Source organism: Antechinus flavipes, chromosome 1 (assembly GCF_016432865.1).
Source record: "Antechinus flavipes isolate AdamAnt ecotype Samford, QLD, Australia chromosome 1, AdamAnt_v2, whole genome shotgun sequence".
In the NCBI taxonomy this organism is placed as follows: Eukaryota; Metazoa; Chordata; class Mammalia; order Dasyuromorphia; family Dasyuridae; genus Antechinus; species Antechinus flavipes.
Window position 1 is genome coordinate 79,570,026 of NC_067398.1, and position 24,620 is coordinate 79,594,645.

The 24,620-nt window shown below is 32.9% G+C and overlaps 1 protein-coding gene across 2 annotated transcripts in view; it reads left to right on the plus strand.

The window, feature by feature from the left end:
• SFMBT1 (Scm like with four mbt domains 1) overlaps positions 1-24,620 on the plus strand; it is a 152,295-nt gene that overhangs the window by 55,122 nt on the left and 72,553 nt on the right. The window contains exon 1 of one of the 2 annotated variants that reach the window (XM_051984812.1): positions 24,400-24,493. The exons of the other annotated variant lie outside the window; for it this stretch is intronic. The gene's annotated coding sequence lies outside the window, so the exon portion shown is untranslated. Of the gene's footprint in view, positions 1-24,399; positions 24,494-24,620 lie in introns of those variants that run through there. 2 annotated transcript variants of the gene reach the window in all.

Here is a 24,620-nt window from a genome sequence, read left to right on the forward strand (position 1 = left end):
TGGATCGGTTCACAATTCCAACAATGTATCCGTGTCCCAGTTTTCCTACATCCCCGCCAACATTTTTCATCATCTTTTCCTGTCATCTTAGCCAATCTGAAAGGTATAGTGGTACCACAGAGTTGTCTTAATTTGCATTTCTCTGATCAATAGTGACTTAGAGCTCCTTTTCATTTGACTAGAGATGGTTTCAATTTCTTCATCTGAAAATTGTCTTCATATCCTTTGACCATTTATCAGTTGGAGAATGGCTTGAATTCTTATACATTAGAGTCATTTCTCCATATATTTTAGAAATGAGGCCTTTATCAGAAGCCATAGATGTAAAAATATGTGAATGTGCAAGGTGGCGCAGTGGATAGAACACCAGCCCTGAAGTCAGGAGGACCTGAGTTCACATCTGGCCTCAGACACTTAATACTTCCTAGATGTGTGACCCTGGGCAAGTCTTTAACCCCAATTGCCTCAGCAAAAAAAAAAAAAAAAAAAAGTAAAAATGTTTTCCAAATCTTGTCTGCATTAGTTTTTTTGTACAAAAACTTTTTAACTTAATATAATCAAAATTATCTATTTGGTATTCAATTAGGAGTTCCAGTTCTTCTTTAGACGAAAATACCTTTCTTCTCCATAAATCTGAGAGGTAAACTATTCTATGTTCTTCTAATTTGCTTAGAACATCACTCTTTATGTCTAAATCATAAACCCATTTTGACCTTATCTTTGTATGTGGTGTATGGGTCAATGCCTAGTTTCTTTTATACTAGTTTCCAATTTTCCCAGAAGTTTTGGTCAAATAGTGATTTCTTATCCCCAAAGCTGGGGTCTTTGGGTTTGTCAAACACTAGATTACTATAATTATTGACTATTTTGTCCTGTAATCCTAATCTATTCCACTGATCTCTGCTTTATAATATAGTTTTAGGTTTGGAACAGCGAGACCATCTTCATTGGCTTTTTTTTTTTTTGTTTTGTTTCATTAATTCCCTTGAAATTCTTGATCTATTATTCTTCCAGATGAACTTTATTATTTTTATTATTTTTTCTAGGTTTGTAAAATAATTTCTTGGGAATTTGATTGGTATGGCACTAAATAAGTAAATTAATTTAGGTGGTATTGTCACTTTTATTATATTCATTCGGTCTACTCATGAGCATTTGATATTTTTCCAGCTGATTAGATCTGACTCTATTTATGTTCAAAGTGTTTTGTAGTTGTGTTCATGTCGTTCCTGACTTTCCTTTAGCAGATAGATTCCCAAATATTTTATACTATTGACAATTATTTTGAATGGAATTTCTTTTTGTATCTCTTGCTGTTGGACTTTGTTGGTAATATATAAAAATACTGATGATTTATGTGGATTTATTTTGTATCCTGCAACCAAAAGGTATATTGAATATTGAATAGTAATGGTGATAGTAGGCAACCTTGTTTCACTCCTGATCTTATTGGGAATGGTTCTAGTGTATAAAAACTTTTTAACTTAATATGATCAAATTATCTATTTAATGTTCAATAATGATCTCCAGTTTTTCTTTGGTCACAGATTTCTTCCTTCTCCACAGATCTGATAACTATCCTATTTTCTTCTAATTTTAAGTTTTAATTTATAGTGTGGCTTTAGTGTTACTTGATTATGTTTAATAGGATTGGCAGCCTATTCTTGGTCAACAGTTTTTTTAAAAATGAGAAAGTGAAGTAAACTATTGAATCTTCAAAATATTTTATTTTCTTTATCTCTTTTTGTTGTTGAGACCAGAGTTTGAATTCTTACCTAATGAAAGAATTATAATACTCTTTTAAGCATTTGTTTGCCTTAGTTTTTTGATACATTAAATGAATTCAAGAATAACACTTATTATTCCTAGATTGTTAAGGATAAAATGAGATGTTTGTAAATTGCCTTACAAAGTAACTGTAGTCCATGTAAACACTTGTTTATTACAGTTGTTGCTATTGCTGTTGATGTCACTGACATTGTCAAAAGCTTCAGAGAGGTCAAGAAGGATGAGAATTAAGGAAAGGTCATGAAATTGAGCAATTAAGTGGTCATTAATATCTTTGTAGAGAACAGTTTTGGTTGAATGATGAAGTTGGAGTCAGATTGTAAAGAGTAAGAAACGAAGTACACCTTTTGGGGGCTTTTCCAAGGAGGTTGAGCCTTTTTACAAAATGTAGGAGAGATATCAGATGATAGCTAATAGGAATGGACAGATCAGATGAGGATTTTTAAAGAGTTAGGGATGACACGGGCATGTTTGAAAGAAACAAGGAAGTAGGCAAGAGGCAAGAAGAATTTGAAGCAGTGATGCTTAAAGGGGTCATTTAGATATCTAAGATGCTATAGAATGTAAAGACTTAAAAGAGGAATAGCTTGATTGATTTTTCTCTTAAAGGTTATTTTTTGAGATGTTAAAAGTTAGCTTAGAGAGGGTATTATTTAGGCTTCAGACTTTGATACATATATTTGATAGTTAACTTCATAAGATGCTGAATGTAAATAATAGTGAAAGCCATATTAATTTTTTAATTGCAAAATTCTGAAGATTATTTGGCTTACCCTATGATTATAATTTCAGGACTCTGTTGTTGATGTTTTATATGAACTTATATGAGTATAATTCTTCAAAAATGAACCTCTGAAAACTTAACCTGGTTCAGAATATACTTTTATGTCAGTGCATTGTCAAAAATATATCTCATGAGTCTCTACTGATGTTTTTCTTTTGTCAAACTACAGTACAGTACACATTAGTAATCAAAGCAAAAGACATTTAATTAAAACAGTTCTCAGGTAGATGTAAGTTCCTTCTCTTATATTTTATATTCAAATCTCTGAGAGGTTCAGATCTCCATGTGAGATCTTACATCTCTACATGAGACTTATTTTTTTGTTTGTTTGGAGTGTGCTGTATTATTTTGTATTTTAGGCATATAACATCACCAGTAGCATATTGATAATAATAAATTAGACATTTGTTATTGAGAGAAGTTTGATTTCATTAAAGGAATTTTACTATTTTTTTCTTAAGGCAATCTAGCCCAGCATTTCTTTCTTTCTTTCTTTTTTTTTTTTTTTAATTATAACTTTTTATTGACAGTACATGTGCATGGGTAATTTTTTACAACATTATCCCTTACACTCACTTCTGTTCCTACTTTTCCCTTCCCTCTCTCCACTTCCTCCCTTAGATGGCAGTCTTATACATGTTAAATATGTTATAGTATATCCTAGATACAATATATGTGTGTAGAACCATACAGTCCTCTTGTTGCACAAGAAGACTTGGATTCAAAAGGTAAAAATAACCTGGGAAGAAAAACAAAAATGCAAACAGTTCACACTAATTTCCCAGTGTTCCTTCTCTGGGTGTAGCTGATTTGAATGATCAATTGGAACTGAATTAGATCTTCTCTTTGTTGAAGATATCCACTTCCATCAGAATACATCCTCATACAGTATTGTTGTTGAAGTGTATAATGATCTCCTGGTTTTGCTCATTTCACTTAGCATCAGTTCATGTAAGTCTTGCCAGTCCTCTCTGTATTCATCCTGTTGGTCATTTCTTACAGAACAATAATATTCCATAACATTCATATACCACAATTTACCCAACCATACTCAATTGATGGGCGTCCATTCATTTTCCAGTTTCTAGTCACCACAAAAAGTAGCCCAGGATTTCTTAAACATTTTCCATTTGTGAATACTCTTTACCAGAGAAATTTTTATGTGATTGCGGATATATAATTATATAAAATAGGAATACAGATAAAATATTTATTGATAATAAATTATAATTTCACAGCCCCCACATATAATTATGTGAACCCCACATGGGTTCACAATACAGAGTTTAAGAAGCTTAGGTCTAGGCCACTCTTTTTGATTGATGCAGGGCCTAGTTGTCCCTTTTTATTATTTGCCTCACATACACACAAATACACAATTGTATAGGCTTTATAGGTTTTGCATTCAAATACATATCATAAGTTGATCAGTAGACTTTATTCATTCAGTAGTACCTTTCTATATGTATAACCAACCCAAACTCTTTTAAGTGATTATAGATCTTTTCTAGAAGATTTGATCTGGGACTTAAAGCAACTGGCATGATGTCATCTGCAAACAAGAGCATTTGGAGGAACCTAGCCATCTACAGAAATCTCTTTTTCTTGGACTTGGTGTGGGATATTTTCTGTCATAGTTTCTTACTTCTTGTAAGCAAATGACTTCCTACTCTGTCTCCTATGATATTCTTGAAGAAGGATATTTCCGGCATGTCTCTTAAGGGGTCCAGAATGATTTTGATGTATGAATGAGAGATTCCTTGTTGGGTGAGAGTTTTAAATGTAGCATTTAAGTTTACCAAATCAGATTCTTCATAAATCAACCACATTAAGCACATTGTGATTTTGTTTATTATAAGTCATTGTTTTAAAGGTCTGCTTGTTCCCTTCTAATAACCTCCTTGAAGATTTGCGCAATAAACATGGCTATGAATCTTATTAAAATTTTGTCTAAGTGGGGAAACAGTTATTTAAAATTGGTGGATGTTATTCACTTCCTAGACTTTTTTTTTTTTAAAGTATGATTACAATCTGACCTTTTCCCACCATTCTTTTGTTAACTTCCATTCTTTCACTGGTCTTCTGAATTGATCCCTCGATGCCCATCATAATTGTGCCACCTCCACTATGGATTCCCTTTGTATGTATTTGATCCAATTGTTCTCCTTTTCCCATCTTTGTTCACTTTAATTCCATTTTTGTCTTCTATCAGCTTGTGGAACATTATGAGGTTAGAGTTCAAATTTGGTAATTATTGTCATTGATGGTAAAAATAGTTTGTTATAAAAATATTTGCAAATTTTCCATTTTTCTTATTTATTAGCCACCTCTACAGTTTTCATCTTTTAATGTTCTTGGATGAACTCTGATGAATTGGGTGTCTTACCATATGTTCCTTAAAATTGATTTTACATTCCTCTACTTTATAAGATATGCCACTTTTCTGAAGCATGAAGCACAAAAACAAGATAAATCAAGGAAACTGTCCCTGTATACATTCTCATAACACTGGTGGAAGAGAAACATGAATAGTAAACACTTGTGAATATATTTAACTATTAAGTCCAGACTAGCTCCCTGGAGGCCTCAGGATCAGCCAGAGTCAGGATAAGTAAAAGTCCTTGGTCTTTAAGAGGAGAAGTGAAGGAGACAGACAAACCGCCGCAGGCTCGCCAAAGAGGTATTCTTGATTCGAGTCCAAAGTCACCAACTTCTCTCCTCCTTGTCCTGCTGCAGAGTGAGTCTCTGGCTTCTGATCCTCAGCTCTCTACTCCTTGCCTATCTTAACACCAAACATTGAGCCTGCATCAACTGTGAAAAGAGCCATTTATCCAAGCATATGCTAATAGAGTCATTGTCTCATATCAACTAGGTAATTATCCCTAAGTGCTCCGTTGTCTGATTCAAGTACACCTTTTCCTAGTTTCAGCCCTCTACATTTAACCTGGACAGTTCATGCTTCTATGGTTCTAGCCTCATTCAAACACTTTACTTATGTTGATCTGCCTCTCTGTCCAAGTGCCAATATCAGCTGCTGACCTATAATGTTATTTTTCTGGGCTACTGTTACTATACTGATATCTGCTCTGCTTCTCCATTGAGTTGCATCTGCTCTGTAGCCTTTTCCCTTTAGAAAAGTGCTCTTTTATGAGTGAGCCCCCAAACTACCATCAGCCATATAATTGGCTATGTCTTTTAGGTTGTCTTTTTTTCCCCTTCTTTTTTGGGGAATTTTCATTTCAGTAAGGCAGTCTTTCCCACCTCCTCTTAATTCTAGTGCCTTCTTTCTCTTAAATGTGTATCTATCTGTTTATCTATGTACACATATATTTTATTTGCACATATTTACTTGGTCTCTCCCATTAAGTTATAAGCTTCTTGAGGGTAGATCCTGCCATTTTTTTTCTTTTTAGTATACCCAGGGCTTAGCACAGTGCCTGCTATATAGATATATAATAAATGGTTCTTTATTGACTGAAAGGAACTTTCCTAGGCCTGCCTAATATTTAGGTTAAGATTAGAAAAGTCTTTTAAACTCCCATCATGAAGGTGGTAGCTAGTATTGGGCAATAAAAAGTAGAGTTAGAGTTTAACTTTAATGATATTAGATAAACAGCTTTGAGTCTAGTTCCTCTGAAAAAGAGGTTTGATATCCAAAATAAATGAGTAATTGATAAAAATGCATAAGAATGACAACTATTCTTCAAAAGATAAAAGGTTAAAGAACATAATCAGACAATACTCAAAGGAAGCAAGGAATCTGTGGCTATATGAAAAAGTACTCACTAGTATTTAATTAGAAAAAATAAATTCAAAGCAACTTTGATATCCACCTCTGTCAATGGTAAAGACGCTAAAAAAGGAAAAATGACAATAGTTGATGGTACTCAGGAAAAAAAAAAAACCACTGGTACATTGTTGGTAAACTAGGAATTAGTCCAGCAATTTGGAAATATTCCTAAAGTCACTAAACTTTTCCTATTCTTTGACTCAATGAAACTGCTAATAGACTTAGACCCCAAAGAGTTCAAAGAAAAGGGGAAAGGCTCATATGTACAAAAATATCAGTTCTTTTTGTAGGAGATCTGGAGAACAAAGAATGGTTCCCATCAGTTGAGGAATGGCTGGAAAAATTAAGTAATACGAATATAATACCATGTTATTGTATAATAAATAACTAAATGAGAGAGATTTGGAGAAACCTCAGAGGATTTATATGAACTGAGCAGAATCAGAACAATTTACATTACAGTCTTGAAATGGTCAACAACTTTGAAAGACTTAAAAATGATGATCAGTGCCTTTAAGTAATTATATTGGTGGTTATATTTTGCTTGATTAAAGCTAATTGTTGCAAGAATTGTATTTTTCCTTTTTTTCTTGTTAAAGAGGGATATTTGGGAGGGGGGGCTAAGGGTAGTGTTGCCCCCCCCCAAAAAAAAAAAAAAACTCCAAGAAAAGCATTTGGGTTATTCAATATATTGGCAAGCATATAGAAAAACACAGAAGGAATTTCATGGGAAAACTATCAGTACAACTTTGGAATCACAGTGTTGAACTTATTCTATCCATTTTTTAAAAAAGCAAGCTGTATATAACAAACATTTACAGTTTCACATATAATTCTTTTTTGTAAATGAAAATGTTTTCTTTTGGTTCTTAGTAATAAAAAATATATTTTTTTAAGAAATTGAAGATTTATTGTGTGTTTTTCTATAGCTCTACTCATTGGTATCCTCCTGATACCAGTTATCTGCGGTAGAGTAGTGAGCTTTAATGAAATTCACGGTCTGTTTACAGGAAAGTTGAAAGTTTATAGAAAAATCAAAACCCAATAACTTGTTAATCTGTTTTAACATGTGTTATGTTTTTTTTTAAATTAGTAGTTAATGGACTAATGCTCTTTTGTTCCATCCACATCTTCTCATTCCATTCTTCAGCATGTCAACCTGCCGTTCAGAGGGAAAAGATACTTTACTTAGGGAAATAGGCTTAGGATAAAGTTGGTGGCTACTGAGGAAAATATTTTTCTAGTGATCTTTGCCTGATTAGTACTGTACTCTAACAAACTGGGCTGACTCATCTAATAACTTTAATAATCATCTCAGAATTCATAGCCAGACTTCAAAAACAAAAAATAACTGAACTTGGAAAGAATGAAAAAAATTTAATGTATGAGTTCTATACAATTTATAAAAATAAAAAACAGATTTATGTTATGAGAATTTGACATATGATCGACATTTTACTGCCTACTAGAAGGAAGAGTAAGTAAGCATTTCTTTTCCTGGAAATGTAGAAATGTTGCATTACATTTTCTTTTTATTAAAATCACACTAAAATGGAAAATAATCATAATTTTAGTAGAGGAAATAAGAAATTGAATTTTTTCCTCACTGAAGGGGGCTGTGGATTTTAAGAATCCTAGAGTTCTAAATTTGGAGTCAGAGACTACAATATATGATAAGCAAATCATTTCTTTGGGCCACTGTCTCTTCATATATATAATGAGAGTTGAACTAAATAAATAATGGATAGTCCTTTTGAACTCTAAATCTGTGAGCTTGTTTAATCCTTAGTTAACTGTGTAGTGGACAAGTCCTTTAACCTGTGATGGTCATAGTTTCTTCTATAAAATAGGGATAATAATGCTTTTGCTCTAAATATCAGTGGATTGTTGTGAAATAAGCACTTTACACATCTTAACACACTTGAGATGATTAAAGAATTGGAAGCTAAGGTTTTCTTTATCTAAAATCTAAATAAATTCGAGCTTTTCAGGATACTTAATATCTGTTGAATACTGTAGTAAGTTCAAGTGTGATGAAGTAAATGAAAAATTACAAAGCAGAAGGAAACATATTTATAGTATCAATAAAACTATAATAAGATTATAATCTGCTGAGCTTTTGATAATCAAATATATAGAGATTATTAGCATTCTGCCATTAAGGGTTTGAATTGTGTTTCTCATTATTATATAAGTTTAGTCTTTTCCTATGTCATTTTGAGTATTCTTACTTAATGATCATACTTTATTTTACATACCCTTTTCCTCTATTTTATGACTAACTTTTTATAATTATAATACATTTATAAAAGTATATTTATATGAATGAATAAGATTAGGTTTTTTTGGAAGTACTTATTTTGAAGGACACCAAGACTTTTTGTGTGTGCTTACTTGATTCTGTAACCTTTAATATTTCATAATGTGCCTCATATTAAATAGTATTATGTATCTTTCTTGGATATATAGAATGATTTAGTACTTCAGTGAATTTCACCTGCTGGCTTACCTTTTTGTAGTATTCCTAATAAAGAAGCTATACTAGTGACAGGGTAGATTGTAGAAGTTCTCCTTTCACTGAATTGTATCCTTTTGAAATTGATATTTTATCTAAACAAAAATTTTTTGATACTGGTCTTAGCTTGTGGTTTTAAAAGTTGTCTGCTTTTCTAACCTCCCTTCCTCTCCTATGTGGTTATTTTATTTCAAGAAGTTTCAAAAAATGTCTTACTGGTCTCATAGATTAATTTTAATATTTTTAAAAATTCACTAAAAAAGAAAATTATGTGTACCTGAAATTTTGAAAAAATAAAATCAGTTTCCTAGAATTTCTTTTCTTAGGATCCATAGATAGAGATTTCGGAAGATTCCTCAAGAGTCATATAGTTTCGGCCTGCTTCATTTTGCAGATGAGTAAATTGAGACCTCAGGTCAATTCTCTTTCCCAGATCGTATAGATAGTATGTCAGAAGTGGGATTTAAACCCAATTCTTTTGACATCTCTTCGTTTTGGTTACTACATTCAAGACCTTTTATTTCTTTATTAGTACTTTTATGGTATTATGGAATATTGCCTAGTAATTCCCTGATGATGACTCAATTCTGGTTAGAAGATAGTATGGGATGGAGAGATAAAGAGGTAGGGGAAGAAAGACTCCAACCCTGTGGTGATAGATTTTTCTACCTCTTTTTGGTATTAGGTAAGCTCTGGTGAGGTCAGGTTTCTTATTTTTCTTTCCTGGACAATTAATTTTACTTGTTTATTACTTACAAGTAGTTGGGCTCAGCAAAAAATAGTTCTAGGTTATATTCCTTATTCCCATGATGATTTGCTTAATGATTCTGTACAAAGTGCTCAATTGTCTGGAGCATCAGGTGCTCCATTTCATTTCCTATTGTGCTTAGTTTCATTTGAGGTTTTCATATTCTTCAAGTGAGCTATCTGCTTTTAATGAACCATAATTGTTTTTATGCTGCTTCCAGTTTTTACTCAAAGGTTCACAGGCCAGAAAATCTGTAGTCATAACACATTCCAAGACAACTAGATTTTTCAGAGGTGAGGTGGGAAGGGTGTTTTCTTAAACTGGAGAATAAAGAACTTGGGAGGTTTGTTCCTTGGTTTTTTTTTTTTTTTTTGTTTGTTTGTTTGTTTGTTTTTGATTAGTTAGGTCTTTCAGTTCTTTCTCTTCATGCTGGTATTCCATGTATCAGAGAATTTTCAAGAATTTTTCTCCTTTTTTTTTCCCCATAGAAAGAGACAGGTTCTTATAACAAGGCAAATATCTATTTGAAAATCTTGAGAGATATATTAAATTAAGGTGTGTCTGGTGCTGACTGGAGAGACAACGTGATACAGTACTAGGCACCGTTTTGGGAATTAGAAGACAATTATGTTATCCTGAAACAAGTCCTTAACTTCTATGAGCCTTAGTTTCTTTGACTAAATGACTTACCTCTGAATTTATAATCTTGAAAATTGCATTTAATTCAGATCTTGCTCTGACATTCATTGTTTTACTATAGGAGATTAATTCATCTCAGTGCCCCCAGCCAATTCTCTAAGATTAAGATTATAGTCAAGTTGTTCTATGTCATTGAAAGGAGTTTTGTATTTTATAAAAGTACAAGTCCCTAAAGTACAAGTCCCTAAAATATTATTATTTCTTTTTTTGCTGATGCAGTTGGGGTTAAGTGGCTTGCCCAGGGTTACACAGCTAGAAAGTATTAAGTGTTTGAGTTCAGATTTGAAGTTGGGTACTCCTGACTTGAGTGAGGACTGGTGCTCTATCCACTGCATTACCTAGCTGCCCAGATATATCAGAATACTGTTTCAGAATCATTTTAGTGAAGTGGCAATTTGGTTTTATTTTTAATCATTCTAAGCCTTATTATTAGCATAACATTAGTTTATTTCTGTTGTCCACATTTTTTGGTTTTGGTTTTATATTCTGCTTGAAGTTGAAATTTTCTGATTAAAAGAGTTTTGTGTTTTTCATTATGAAACCTTTAAAAGTACTGATGTGCTTTCTTCTAACATTTTTGTTGCTTAATGAATTAAAAATAAAAACTTGGTTGATGAAATATGAGGTATTAGATTAGTCTATCATTTAACAAAAGAATTGTATTAAAAGCAGTCTTATCTTATTGATTTTGCATTTTTGACAGTTATTTCCTGACAAATGACCCCCTATTCCCCCCCCCCCCCCCTTTTTTTTTTTTTTTTTTTTTTTGCTGATGCAATTGGGGTTAAGTGGCTTGCCCAGGGTTACACAGCTAGAAAGTATCAAGTGTCTGAGTTCAGATTTGAACTCAAGTCCTCCTGAATCCAGGGCTGGTGCTCTATCCACTGCGCCATCTAGCTGCCCCTGACCCCCCATATCTTAAAACAATCTAAAATCTTGGTTTCTCTTTTTCTTCATTGTCCCTTGTTGTTGTCTATATGTATGTATATTCAAACACATACAATTTTTACATAAGAATGAGGAGCCCTGGGCAACAGTTTAGCATGAATAGAAGGAACAAGTTGGGGGTATTTTCAGAACAGGGAAGACATGGGCATTTTTTATAGTGCAATAATATTCCATATATACCACAAATAGTTTAGCGATTCCCCATTTGTTATCCCTATGATTTCCAATTCTTAGCCATGACAAAAAGAGATTCTATAAATATTTTTGTACAGATAGGTCCTTTCCCCTTTTTTTGGATGTCTTTGGGATATATAGGTTAAATCTTCTATCATGAGGGCAGGATTTGAGGAAAAAATAAAAATTGTGAGCTATATATCATGAAGGAAGAAAGGGGAATAACTCTGGGGGATCTATAGAAAATAACTATGAGGATTTTGATTGGGTGGTAGAATGAATAGCCTGAAATTCAAAACAAGAGAGGTTTCTGAGTGATAAAGGTAGGGGGAAAAACTTGGAAGTGGCTATGGGAAGGAAGCTTGCAAGATATTATCCAACTTCCCTGCTTTGGTCAATGAACAGAGAAAAATGAATGAAAGTACAGTGCTGGAAAGAGTGGCTAGGGAGGCTCTGTTATCGAAAGAAGCCAGATTTCAGAAATAGATAGTAGTTTGAAAGAATGGGAGAGGAAAAGAGTAGTCCCCTAATGCCATGAAAATGGGAGGGAAATACATTGACATATCTCATCTTTGGTTTCAACCTTTGTCATTATAATTTCATAGCAGTCTGTTTTGATTGTTATTGTTATTTTCATTTACATTATTGTAGTCATTTTGTATCTTCCCCTTATTTTTATATTTTTGCATCAGTTCATATAATGCTTCTTTGTGGTTATATTTATCTTTTCTAATAGATTAGTAAATTTATCTTTAGGTTGAAAACAAACCACTAACTACCCATCTCTTATAGATTGCAAGACAAAATCAGTTTTATCTTACAGAGCCAATTTAATGCCTCTTCCATATATTTGAAAACAGTTCTTCTCCCTAGGTAATATTTCCCAAAAAGATACTTTTTTTTTGCATGTTATTGATTAAAAGTATAAATATGGACCAGTATAGATATTGGCATATGTATGCAACTATTTTTAAAAGCATAATTATTCTTTTTCCCCTGAGGCAATTGGGGTTAAGTGACTTGTCCAGGGTCACACTGCTAGGAAATATTAAGTGTCTGATGCCAAATTTGAACTCAGGTCCTCTGACTTCAGGGCTGGTGCTCTATCCACTGCACTATCTAGCTGCCCCTAAGTATAATTGTTCTTAATAAATCTCAATAACAAATATGTGAAAAGTAGAGGAATATTGAATTTTGTTATTTTTAGAAATTGTTCTTTTTAGTGATTTTTCTATAGGGAGGATCAGAATCTGAAAAAAAAATCTGTTTTTTTTGAGTCTGTACTTCTAGCTACCTGCTAATTGAATTTTAGAGGTGCTCCATTTATCTAGTATTTCACCTTGTTCTTTTCTGAAAACGTCTATGCTTTGAATCATCCTTTTCTAGGGTATTCCAAGCTAGAAATTAGCTATTAATTAGCATGTCTCTACCTGCGATCTTAAAAGTAGGGAACTTTTCTGCCAGTTAGTTTTCTATCTTCCTACAAAACTCCTCATATTCAGTTTGTCAAGAGTGCCCTGACGAAGGGAGAGGAGCTACAGTAGATTGAGTTTTTGAGAGCTTAGTGTAACAGTGTGTTAGTGAATATTCCTTAGGTGAAGCCTCTTGCCATATATCTTTGCCTACTGTCTTCATCTTTTTCTTGCCATGGCCTGAATATTAAGTCTGAGGCTCCCTGATGATTATCTTTGGATGTAACCTTTTCTTCCCTTTGCCCTTCTTGCTTTGGAATGTAGTTTTTAGCAAGGAGTGGTCTTAAGGTTTTCAAGGTGTCAGCTGCTGCTTAAATGTTTTTTGGTTGGGGGAGTGCCTGTTCTGTCAGTGTTGTTTCCTTCTCTGGACTCCCCAGGGCATTTTTAAAATAAGCTACATGACTGTCATTTAAATGGATCAAATGAGAGGACTTAACTGCTTTCAAGATTGACTTGCACTTTTGTTATTTTTTTCCTCTCAATGATATTGGAAAAAAAATAGTATTTTATTTTTCTCCAGTTTCATGTTCAAACAATTCTTAATATTTGTTTTGAAAACTTTGAATTAATTCCACATTTTTTCCTTCCTTCCTCCCCAACCCTCTCTTGTTGAGCAGGCAAGTATACACAATATACAAATATACATGTGTAATCATGCAAAATATTTCCTTAATAGTCAGGTTGTGAAAGAAAGCATAGATGATTTCTTTCTTTCCCCCCAAAAAAATCCGTCAAGAAAAAGTAGTTTTTTAAAAAGTATTCTGAATCTGTATTCATATATCAGCAGTTCTTTTCATTTTCATTATAAGTCCTTCAGAGTTGTCCTGAATCATTGCATTGCTGAGAATCGTGAAGTCATTCACAGATGATCATTTTACAATATTGCTGTTACTTTATACACACATTTCACTTTGCATCAGCTCATGCAAGTCCATCCAAGTTTTTCTGAGAGCACCCTGCTTATCATTTCTTGTAGTCCAGTAATATTCCATCACAATGACATACCAGTTCCATTCCCCAATTGATGGGCATCCCTTCACTTTCCAATTCTTTGACCCCCCAAAAGAGCTGCTATAAGTATCTTTGTACTTATAGATCATTTTCCTTTTTGTTTTTTTACATCTCTTTTGGGATTTAGACCTAGTACTAGGTCAAAGAATATGCATGGTTTTATAGATTTTTAGGCATAGTTCCATATTTCTCTACAGAATGGTAAAATCAGTTTACAATTCCAACAGTGCATTAATATCTCATTTTCCCCACATCCTCTTCAGCATTTGTCTTTTTCCTAATCTTATTAGTCAGTAGGTATGTAGTTGTACCTTAGAATTGTTTTAATGTGCAATTCTCTAATAGTGAGAACATTTTTTTTAATATGACTATAGATAGCTTTGATTACTTTATCTGAAAACAGTTCCTATCTTTTGATTACTTCTCAGTTGGAGAATGACTTTTATTTTTATTAATTTGATTCAGTTCTGTATATGTTTGAGAAACGAAGGTCAGAGAAACTTGCTTCAAAAAAATTTTCTTTCACAATTGCTATTGCTAACTTTATTTATCTCCATGCTATTCCTTCCTGTTTTTTTTCTGTTCTGTCCTTTCACCCTGTGTCTCTTCAAAAGGGTTTTACTTCTGGCTATTCCCTCCCACCCAATTTGCTGTCCCTTCTATCTGTTTCCTTCCTACCCCCAATTCTTTTATTCCCTTCTCTCCTACTTGCCTGTAGGCCTTTAAGATAATAGATTTCTATATCTTGTGCAGGCGTGAACCTGTGGATTGATTAGTTGATTTCACTGATGTGGACACTCCTTTAAATTGGTGCAAATCACAACCCTCTTATACCTTTTTATCTTAAGATTCTTATTCAGCCTTATATTCCATTTTTAGATTATAAATCCAGTTAGTTGCCTTAGGCTTTCCCATATTTATATTTAATTATTGTATATTTACTATTAACATTTTATCATTTTTTTTCCTTTAAAGTATTTTAAACGTCTGTTTTCTTTTTCAGGTATGATTTAATTACTTGTCAGGTTTTATCAGCCCATTCTCAAAATATATCACAACCTGGAAATAAACACAGGAGGCCTTTTATTTTTTTATTTTTTTAGGTTTATTTTTAAAAATTATACCTTTTTATTTATAAAATATATGCATTGGTAATTTTTTAGCATTGACAGTTGCAAATCCTTTTGTTCCAACTTTTTCCCTCCTTTCCTCCACCCTTTTCCCCAGAGGCAGGTTGACCAATACATGTTAAATATGTTAAGGTATAAGTTAAATACAATATATGTATGCATGTCCAAACAGTTATTTTGTTGTATAAAAAGAACCAGACTTTGAAATAGTGTACAATTAGCCTGTGAAGGAAATAAAAAATGCAGGCAGACAAAAATAAAGGGATTGGGAATTCTATGTAGTGGTTCATAGTCATCTCCCAGAGTTCTTTCCCTGGTTGTAGCTAGTTCAGTTCATTACTGCTCTCTTGGAACTGATTTGGTTCATCTCATTGTTAAAGAGGGTCAGGTCCATCAAAATTGATACTCATATAGTATTGTTGTTGTTGTGTAAAATGATCTCCTGGCCCTGCTCATTTCACTCAACCTCAGTTCATGTAAGTCTCTCCAGATCTTTCTGAAACCATCCTGCTGGTCATTTCTTACAAAGCAATAATATTCCATAATATTCATATACCACAGTTTATTCAACCATTTACCAATTGATGGGCATCCACTCAGTTTCCAGTTTCTGGCCACTACAAAGAGGACTGCCACAAACATTCTTGCACATACAGGTCCCTTTCCCTTCTGTAAAATCTCTTTGGGATATAAGCCCAGTAGTAACACTGCTGGGTCAAAGGATATGCACAGTTTGATAGCTTTTTGAGTAGTTCCAAATTGCTCTCCAGAATGACTGGATGTATTCACAATTCCACCAACAATGTATCAGTGTCCCTGTTTTCCCACATCCCCTGCATTATCTTTTCCTGTCATTCTAGCCAATCTGACAAGTGTGTAGTGGTATCTCAGAGTTGTCTTAATTTGCATTTCTCTGATTAATAATGACTTGGAGCATCTTTTCATATGGCTAGAAATAGTTTCAATTCCTTCGTCTGAGAATTGTCTGTTCATATTCTTTGTTCGCGTCTTAATTCTTTCACAGCACTTGGAGCTTTAAGAAGACATTAAAAAACCCTGGAGGGAAGGGGCTTACATAAGTTGCTCTTGTGGCCATGGCAAAAGCCCATATCCTTATTACAAAAGCAAATGGAAGTTTTTTTAGATACATAGGTGTTCTTTTAAAATTGTGGTTTTTGTGCCATTTCTTTAGAAAATGTGGAGATAGTCACATAAGAGTTCTCATTTTTATTATTTTGTAAATTTTCAAAGCTCTAGATTTTTACAATTCATTCTTAATGCCAGGAACTGTCAGATTTTGAATAAGCTTAACTTTTTTTTTATTGAATAATTTTATGTATTGAGCCTGCTATATTGCACACTCATGTGCTCTAGGTATGTTATAATAAACTTTATGCTAAAGAACCAGTTTTTAAAATTGTTAAATTATTTAAGTGGGGAAAATAAAAACCCAGAAGTATGCTAGCACTAAATTGTGTGCCAAGAATTTACTTGAAATATTTCCTAATACAAATACAATGATTTTCAGTTTCATATTTGTAGTTGCCTCAAATTGCTAGTCCAAGAAGTGTGATTTACATGAGATATTCACTTCATAATAACCAATGCACCAAGGAAGTTAATTTTAAGTTAGGGTGTTTTTTTTTGTTTTTGTTTTTGTTTTTTTTTGCTATATAACAGCAAGGTCTGTGCTAGAAAATATTTAATTCAACAAGTACTTAATGGGCTCCCATTGTAATTTAGATTTAATGTGAAATTTCTGCTATTTAAAAGTGTTGAAGTTATTAGGGCCAAATGAAAATTGGAGAGAATAAAAGATGATTTAAGACAGTTTTGAAGATAGTTTTCTTTAAGGAATATTGTTTATATATAGGTTCTTAGGGAGAAGCACTAAATATAAACATTTAAAATTCAGCTTATTTAGTATTGCAGTAAAATTTCATTAATTTGGTAATTTGATGGATTCATTATTTCATTAGTATGAATTATACTTGCTATCAGTGCAGATCATTGCAGTGCATGATTTCTTTTCCAGTATGGTTTTTCTACATATTTTCCTCAAATTTCTCAGTAGAGGAAATACATAAAACACTGATGGACTTCTTTTAGTTTATAATCTATTTTTGGGTAGCAACAAAGCATGTGGGCTGTCAACTCTTTTGTGTTTAATTCTTAATACATGACCTACATAATTTCCCCTTTTTTGGGCATCATATATTCTTAACATATTATGTACATTATCTTCTTGGATACAAACTGTTGTTATCATGCTTTAACCATTTTACTCTTACCTACATCTTTTCCATTCTTATTTGTAACTTTAGCTTGTCGGGGATGTGGGGTTCAATTCAATTTATTGAGTACTGTGTGTAAACTACTCCTTGTTTAAGAGTATTAGGGATTAAAAAATAAGGTGCTGCTATTAAGGAGCTTATGTTCTAAGCAGGAAGGGACTAATACATAATGAGATATAATAAAATGAAAGGTGGGTAGTGAGAAAGTGAGTCTGGAATATTTTTTCTAGGCTACTTTTGTACAAATATGTCACTTATGGCCAGAAATAGAAGGTAAATTGAGGAGAGACCATAGGGACAAAGGAATACTGTAGCAAGGAATAACTCAGTTGTCATTGTAGGCGTTAGCCATGCCAGCCTTTAGAGATGGAAGAGAAGTTCGAGATCTTTGCTGGAGCCAGGTCTTGGAGAGACTCTTGGGAATAAGATCAATGGTTATGTGACCTTTAAAAAAAGGAACACTCTCTCTTCCTTTGAGACTAGAGAGAATGAGTTGATGATAGATAAATACATGGAGAGATTTGGAACTTAGAGGGCTTCATTCTTTCCAATCACATGGGTGAAATCATCTTCTTAGTGTTTGAAGGAATAGGATGACGATGGCTTGGGACAGAGTTGGAACAGTTATAGTGGGAAACTCTTGTCTAGTGGTTCCCAACTTGTGAGCCAAGGGTTATTATTGGAAAAGGTCTTTGAATTCAAATGTGTAATGCCTTAGAATATAGTGGATGCTTAGTGAAGGCAAGTGATATAATAAAGAATAGCAAGTAGTGCTATTTTGATCCAATCTCTCCCTGAAAGTTACAAAACTTAATTAGATATTTTGTTAAATGACTGTGGCAGTCTATACAATGATTTTTTTTTAATGTAAAAATTTTTTTTTCAGTGAACAAAAATTCATTTGCTCTGTCTCCTTCCCTTTAATGGCTGTGAGTTTCCTCTAGGACAATATATAAACATCCTTGGCTTATATCCTCTCTTAACTTTATTCAGGAAACTAGAATCAATCAATCAACAAGCAGTAAACATTTTGGAAACCTTATTGTATACTAGGAACTAGATATAAAGAAAATGATCAAACAGTCCCGGTTCTCCAAGAGTTTATGTTTTAATGGGGACATTCAGCAATATAACTTGTCCATATATAGGTTGGTATAACATACATACATAGTAGGGACAAAATAACTCTTGAGGGGAAGTCACTAGTAGCTTGGTAACTGGGAAAAGCCTCTTAATAGAGAGGATGGTTCCTGAGCTAACTGTTGAAGGAAGTCAGGAAGTCTAAGAGAGAGTTCTCTTATTTCCAAAATCCCTGCAGGCAGTGAGGCAGGACATTATATAAACAAGTAATATTGACATGTTAGTTATGTTAACACCTGTCAATAAGAAGCCAAAACATAGTAATTGAATACTATGTTGAAAGATTTTAAATACAATTGTCAAGGACTTCCATTTTTACAAATGGAAAATAGTGTCACCCAGGTTTGTGTCAGAGAGAATAACAACATTTTTCTATGTTGTCCCAAATCATTGGTTATTGATTCCGTTCCTGAACTTGGTGATGACCTCTGTAGTCACAGCTTTCTTAAATCAGCTCTTCACATACAGTCTGTAGTTCCTGTTCACCATCTTTGCTCTGGCTATCTCATATATCTGGAAAGCACTTCCTCTTTATATTTATCTCATGAAGTCTAACTTTTACTTTATATCCAATTATTTTAAAAACAAGTACCCTCCCTGTAAAGAGCTTGAGGCTTTAATTCATACTATAGTGCTTCAAGTGGTAAATTTTATAATTTAGGTGAAAGGGTACTTGTCAGTGATTGAGAAATTAAATCAAAACATTTAAAAACTTTTAATAAAGTTTCCTCAAATAATGCCCTTCTCTCAGCAAGGTTTCACTTGTAACAAAGATAAAAACAAAGAGCCAACACATCGATTTTGTCTGATAGCATATGAATCATTTTACATCTACACTCTATGTCTTCAAAGAATTGAGGAGAAAAATAAATCTTTTCATTTCTTATGTAGTACCAATTTTGGTTGGTATAATTATATCATACTGGATTATGTTTTATAGTTCTTTTCATTCATATTTTTGTAGGGACTGTGTGTATTGTTTTCCTGTTGCCACTTACTTTACTCTGCATTAGTTCACATAAGAAACTTTCTTTTCATAAAGGAAAGAAGCCAAGATAACACATTTACTTTCTTCCTCATTAGACATCTTCCTTTTCACATATTTAACTGAGGGAAATTAAGACAGATTAAACACAGATTCAATTAAGATCATATGGTACAGAAATAAAACAAAATTGTATCAATACTTCATTTATCTGGCACTTTAAAGGCAAGAAGCATCTGGAATGCTAAATTATCCTGATAATTGAAATTTAACCCTTCAAGATGTCCATTAACTTGAAATATTTATTTCTCATAAAAGTGGATGGAAGGACATGAAATTACATAAACTTCATAACAACTTGGAGAATTAATGATTGAATCAAAGGTTGAAGAAGCCTTCTCCTAAAGTAGCTCTTAACCTTTAGATGATTTTTAGTGTTGTTATCACAGTTCTTTGAATTTTAAAAATAATTTGTTTTTTATTCTGGATTTTAACAAGTGAGCATCAGTTCCCATATACAAAGAAAATTTTGAGTATTTTCAAAGAATAGGATTGTATAGTGAGGTAGTTCCTAAGCTGTTACAATTGTATGTTTACTTCTGAACTTGTTTTCAAGTTCTCTTTTGTTGTTTTAAATTCTTTGATGTGTTTGTCATTCTTTTTCTTTTTTTTTTGCATTGCTGTCATTAGCACCTCAATACCTCTCTAATACCCCCCATCTTCAAAAAGATTTAGACCCTTTGTAATAATAAGCATGGTCAAGAAAAACAAAAGTACACATTGCCTATCTGAAAATGTATTTCATTTTTTACCTCTCAGCTGTCACATTCATATTAAGAGGTGGGAAGAATGTTTCATCATAATTCCTCTAGACCCATGGTTGGTCATGGCATTTCTTAAGTCTTTCAATGTTTTACTCAAGAATAGCCTTAATTACAATCGTATAAATTGTTATCTTGACTCTACTGCACATTGCAAATCCCTAGGTTTCTCCAGATATGTCCATGGTGTTATTTCACACATGCATGCGTGTGCATGTGCGGCCCTCCCCACCCGCCCCACAACCACTTCTCAATTTATAAACACTATCATTTGTTTCTTCTTTGCTACCACAAAAGAACTGTTACAAGTTGTCTATATGTATCATTTTACTTTGAAATATCAAGTCTTGTAGTATTATCACATTGGGTTAAAGAATACGCACAGTTTAGCTGCACTTTGGACATTGATCCAAACTATTTTCTACAGTGTTTGGACCAATTCACAGCTCCAGTTGCAATGAATAATATTCCTGCCTTCCCATAGATTCTTCTCTTTTCTCAGATCCTTCTAACATCTGTCAGGCTCTCACTTTTTGTCATTTTTGCCACTCTGAAGAATGTATGGAGGACTGTGTCAGTTATTTTAGTTTGCATTTTTCTACTAGTAGTTTCAAGAATTTTCCATATAGTTGTTAATAACTTTTTTCCACTTTCGAGAAATGGTAGTTATTACTTTGATCCTTAGCCTATAGAGTAACTTATATGTATATTTGATTCAGTTCCCTGGGTATTTTTGGATATCAGCCCTTTATCAGAAAAATTTTTGAAAAGATTTTTTTACAGTTACTTAATTCTCTTCTAATGTTAATGCATTTTTATTTGTCCAAAAGCCTTTCGATTTTAAGGAAACACAATTATCTCCTTTGATTCTCTATTCTTTGTTTGGTAAGGAAAGGAGTTCTTTCCATAGATGCAAAAAATTTCTCCTACCTTGTTCCTCTAATATGTTAATGAAGTGACTTTTAAAATGTAAGTCATTTGCCCATTTGCAACTTAGTAAGTTATATGGTTTAAATCTAATTTCTACGAGAATGCGCTCTAGTTTTCCCAGTAATTTTAGTTAAATGGTAACTTTCCTCAGTATTTGGAGTCTTTTGATTTATCCAACACTACTACTATTTTCATTTGCTTCATTGTTCCATTTGCTTCATTTTTCCTAATATGTTCCACTAATTAACTTTTCCATTTTTTAACCAGTCTCTTGACTTTTTAGAAGCCAAGATGTGACCTAATGTTGTTTCTGTATCACTAACACATCTTGTCAGCCAGGAATTTCCTTATCAGCTGAGTTTCTCTATATGTACAGAACTAAAAAAATTCACAACATTCCCTACCCTCAGGAGATTATAGTCTGCTGGCTGCTGGGGGAAAATAACACAATTAGATCTACAATACAAAACAAATACTTTAATTACTATAAATTTTTTTTTTTTTTTAAAGCTAGATAGGCTAATGATAAGGGAGAATTAGGATAAAACTTATAAAGGAGGGGCATTTGAACTGATACAGGCCACGTTATAGATACAGTGGCCTATATTGTATACTCTAGACACTGTTCAGTCATCTCCCACCCCTTGTATCTCATACAGACTGTTTGCTTCCCCTCCTTGCAAAGTGGAAGGATGTAGTAAGAAATGGAGCTGAAAGTAGTAGCATGGCACCAGATTCCAATAGGAAGAGCTGAATGCCAAGACAAGTCAGCAAATGTTAATTAAATCTTTACTGTGTGCCAGGCACTTGTACCATCATGGGATCTTTTTATTAGTTTAGGTGATCTCAATTTTATATTGACATGCTTTAGCAATTCACAATTAATTTACTTTCAATTATTTAAGTGTTAAAAAGTATTATAATTGTATTTGTATGTCTTGAATGTGTAAAATATCATAGGGTGGTTTTTTTTTTGAACATTTTAATACAGGATTTATTTATATAATTTTCTTTTTTTTTTCTTCTTATTGCTGCATAGAAATGGTGATGATTTTTGTGAATTTATGTGGTGACGAATTTTTTGGACTATGCCAGATTGAGTGTGGATATATGACTTGCTTGCTTGCATTTATTAGGATAGCTTCCTTGAAAAGTGCCAGCTTTTATTTTAAGGAGTCATTTTAAAAAATTCATTAAAAAATGCTTTTCTGTGCTTTTTATTTTCAAGGTTTTAAATTTTAATGAATGCTATTTTGGGAGGTTGAAGGGTTTTTTCTGCATCTATCGACTTTTTTTTATCATTTTTGTTTTAAATATGATTATGCTGGGTTTTTTTTTTTCTTAATGTTGATTCATCCTTGTATGTTCTCATGTAAATGGATCTGTAAGTGGGGGGTGGGGAGGGAGGCGAAGCCCAATTCACTTTGTCTTTTGGCTAGAATTTTATTTCCAATTTTTACATCACTTTTCTGTGATATATGTCTTAAAGGATTTTGACAGTGTGCTTTTCTTAGTTATTGAGAATAATTTTTATAGCAAAGGTTAGCACATATATTAATTGATCCTTTATGAATTTAGCTGCAATGCCATTTGGCTTATGTATGGTCAATTATGATGATGAAGTCCTGGATCACTAGATGGGATTGGCAGAGAAAGTCTGAAGTACTGATAAGATTACTCCCTGAAGGAAGCAGGAAAGGGCACTGATGGTGGAGAGCTTGTGTTACCCCACCTTACTGTATTCAGTCAGAAAGCCAAGTTATATCAAACCCCTGAAGTTAAATTTCCCCTATAAATTTGTATGTAGTTCATGCCATCTTTTCTGAATTCCTTTGATGTTAGCCTGCCATAGCATTCTACTTCATGGTATCCTCACTCCTCTTCCTTCTCCTTCATCGCTTCTTCCCCACCCTCTCCCGTGCCTTTTATGGTGTCTTTTTCCTTCTTATAGCTAACTAACTCTTTTAGGGTGCTAAACTCATCTGTGAATTTAAGCCTACCAGTCAGTAGCATTCTTCCACTTCTTGGTATATTCCTTTTCTCTTGGTTAATTGTGAGTTCCACTGGGGAAATGGTTTTTTCCATTGTTAACTATATATTCTCTCAAATCTATTTAATATTTACCATTCCTGCTATCTGAAGTCCATCATATCTCTTTCATTTTATTGGTAACCTCTTTTCCTAAATAAATGTTCCTTTTGACAAAGGGAATGGCCATTGTGAATTCTTCACATGGCTAAACCCCAACATATGGTGCCAAACCCTAACATTTGGTGCCAACTGTTTTCCTAAATCTCATCATTTGGTACTGAACCTAAAACACATCAGTGATATTGTTTCATTATTTGTCTTGCCTTTAAGCAAATAAAGTTTCTTTCTCGTGACATTATAAAATTTTTTTGCCTTGTCTATTTGCATTTTTGTAATTTATGTTCTTTGAATTGCCTGACAGTAAATTTTGTTTCTTGCTTTTCATTGTCATTTTATATGTCTTTTTTAGATGGTTCTGTAATGTTTAGCATTTCATTTGGTTTTAGTCTCTTAGTCTCCTTTTTTTACTTTCACAACTGATTTTAGATGTTGTCAAATAGCTAAATTCCTAAATGTATTTTATTTGAAAGATTAATAAATAACATTGATTCTGAAGACAGAGATATAGGAAATATAAGGATGAACTGTAGTAACAAGGATACTTACAGACTTCTCTACAAAGCCAAATCCCTAAAACAATAATGCTGAAAAGAAAATAAACAAAATCCACAAATGGACAAGTCAAATTTTAATATTCAAGCAGAGAACCCTTCAGATAAACTCAATATATAATAAATAAATTGAACAAATGTTTTCTTTCAGCTTTGGAGGATATATTTTATTGAGTTTTAAAAACTATTTATTTAGCTATATATTTTAAAAGAATATGACAAATTTAACACAGTTTCAAAGTTGTCTACCTCTAGATTTCATTTTGGTCTCTTTAAAAAAAACTACAATATACTCTTCTTTTTTACTTGTATTTTTTTTTTTCTTTTGCACATCACCATTATATCTCCAACTCCTCTAGTCATTTCCCCTCCCTTGAAAAAAAAATCCTAGGGAGAACTTTTAGAAATCCTATATTAAGAAGATCTGAATGGCAAAATCAATTACTCTTTTTATTCCAGCAACAAAGCAGAAAAGAACCTGCAAAAAAATTGAGGAGGGGTGAAAGACTTCAAATACAATAACAATCAAAGAAATAAAACAATTTTTTGGACAATAAAAGAGGTAAATAATATCAAAATGAACTGGTAAATTAGTATGAAATAAAGGAAGACAGTAAAACTGCTTTATATGAACTGATAAAAGGGTATCAATGAAAGTGATTTAAGTTTTCATAAATCAGATCTAGCTA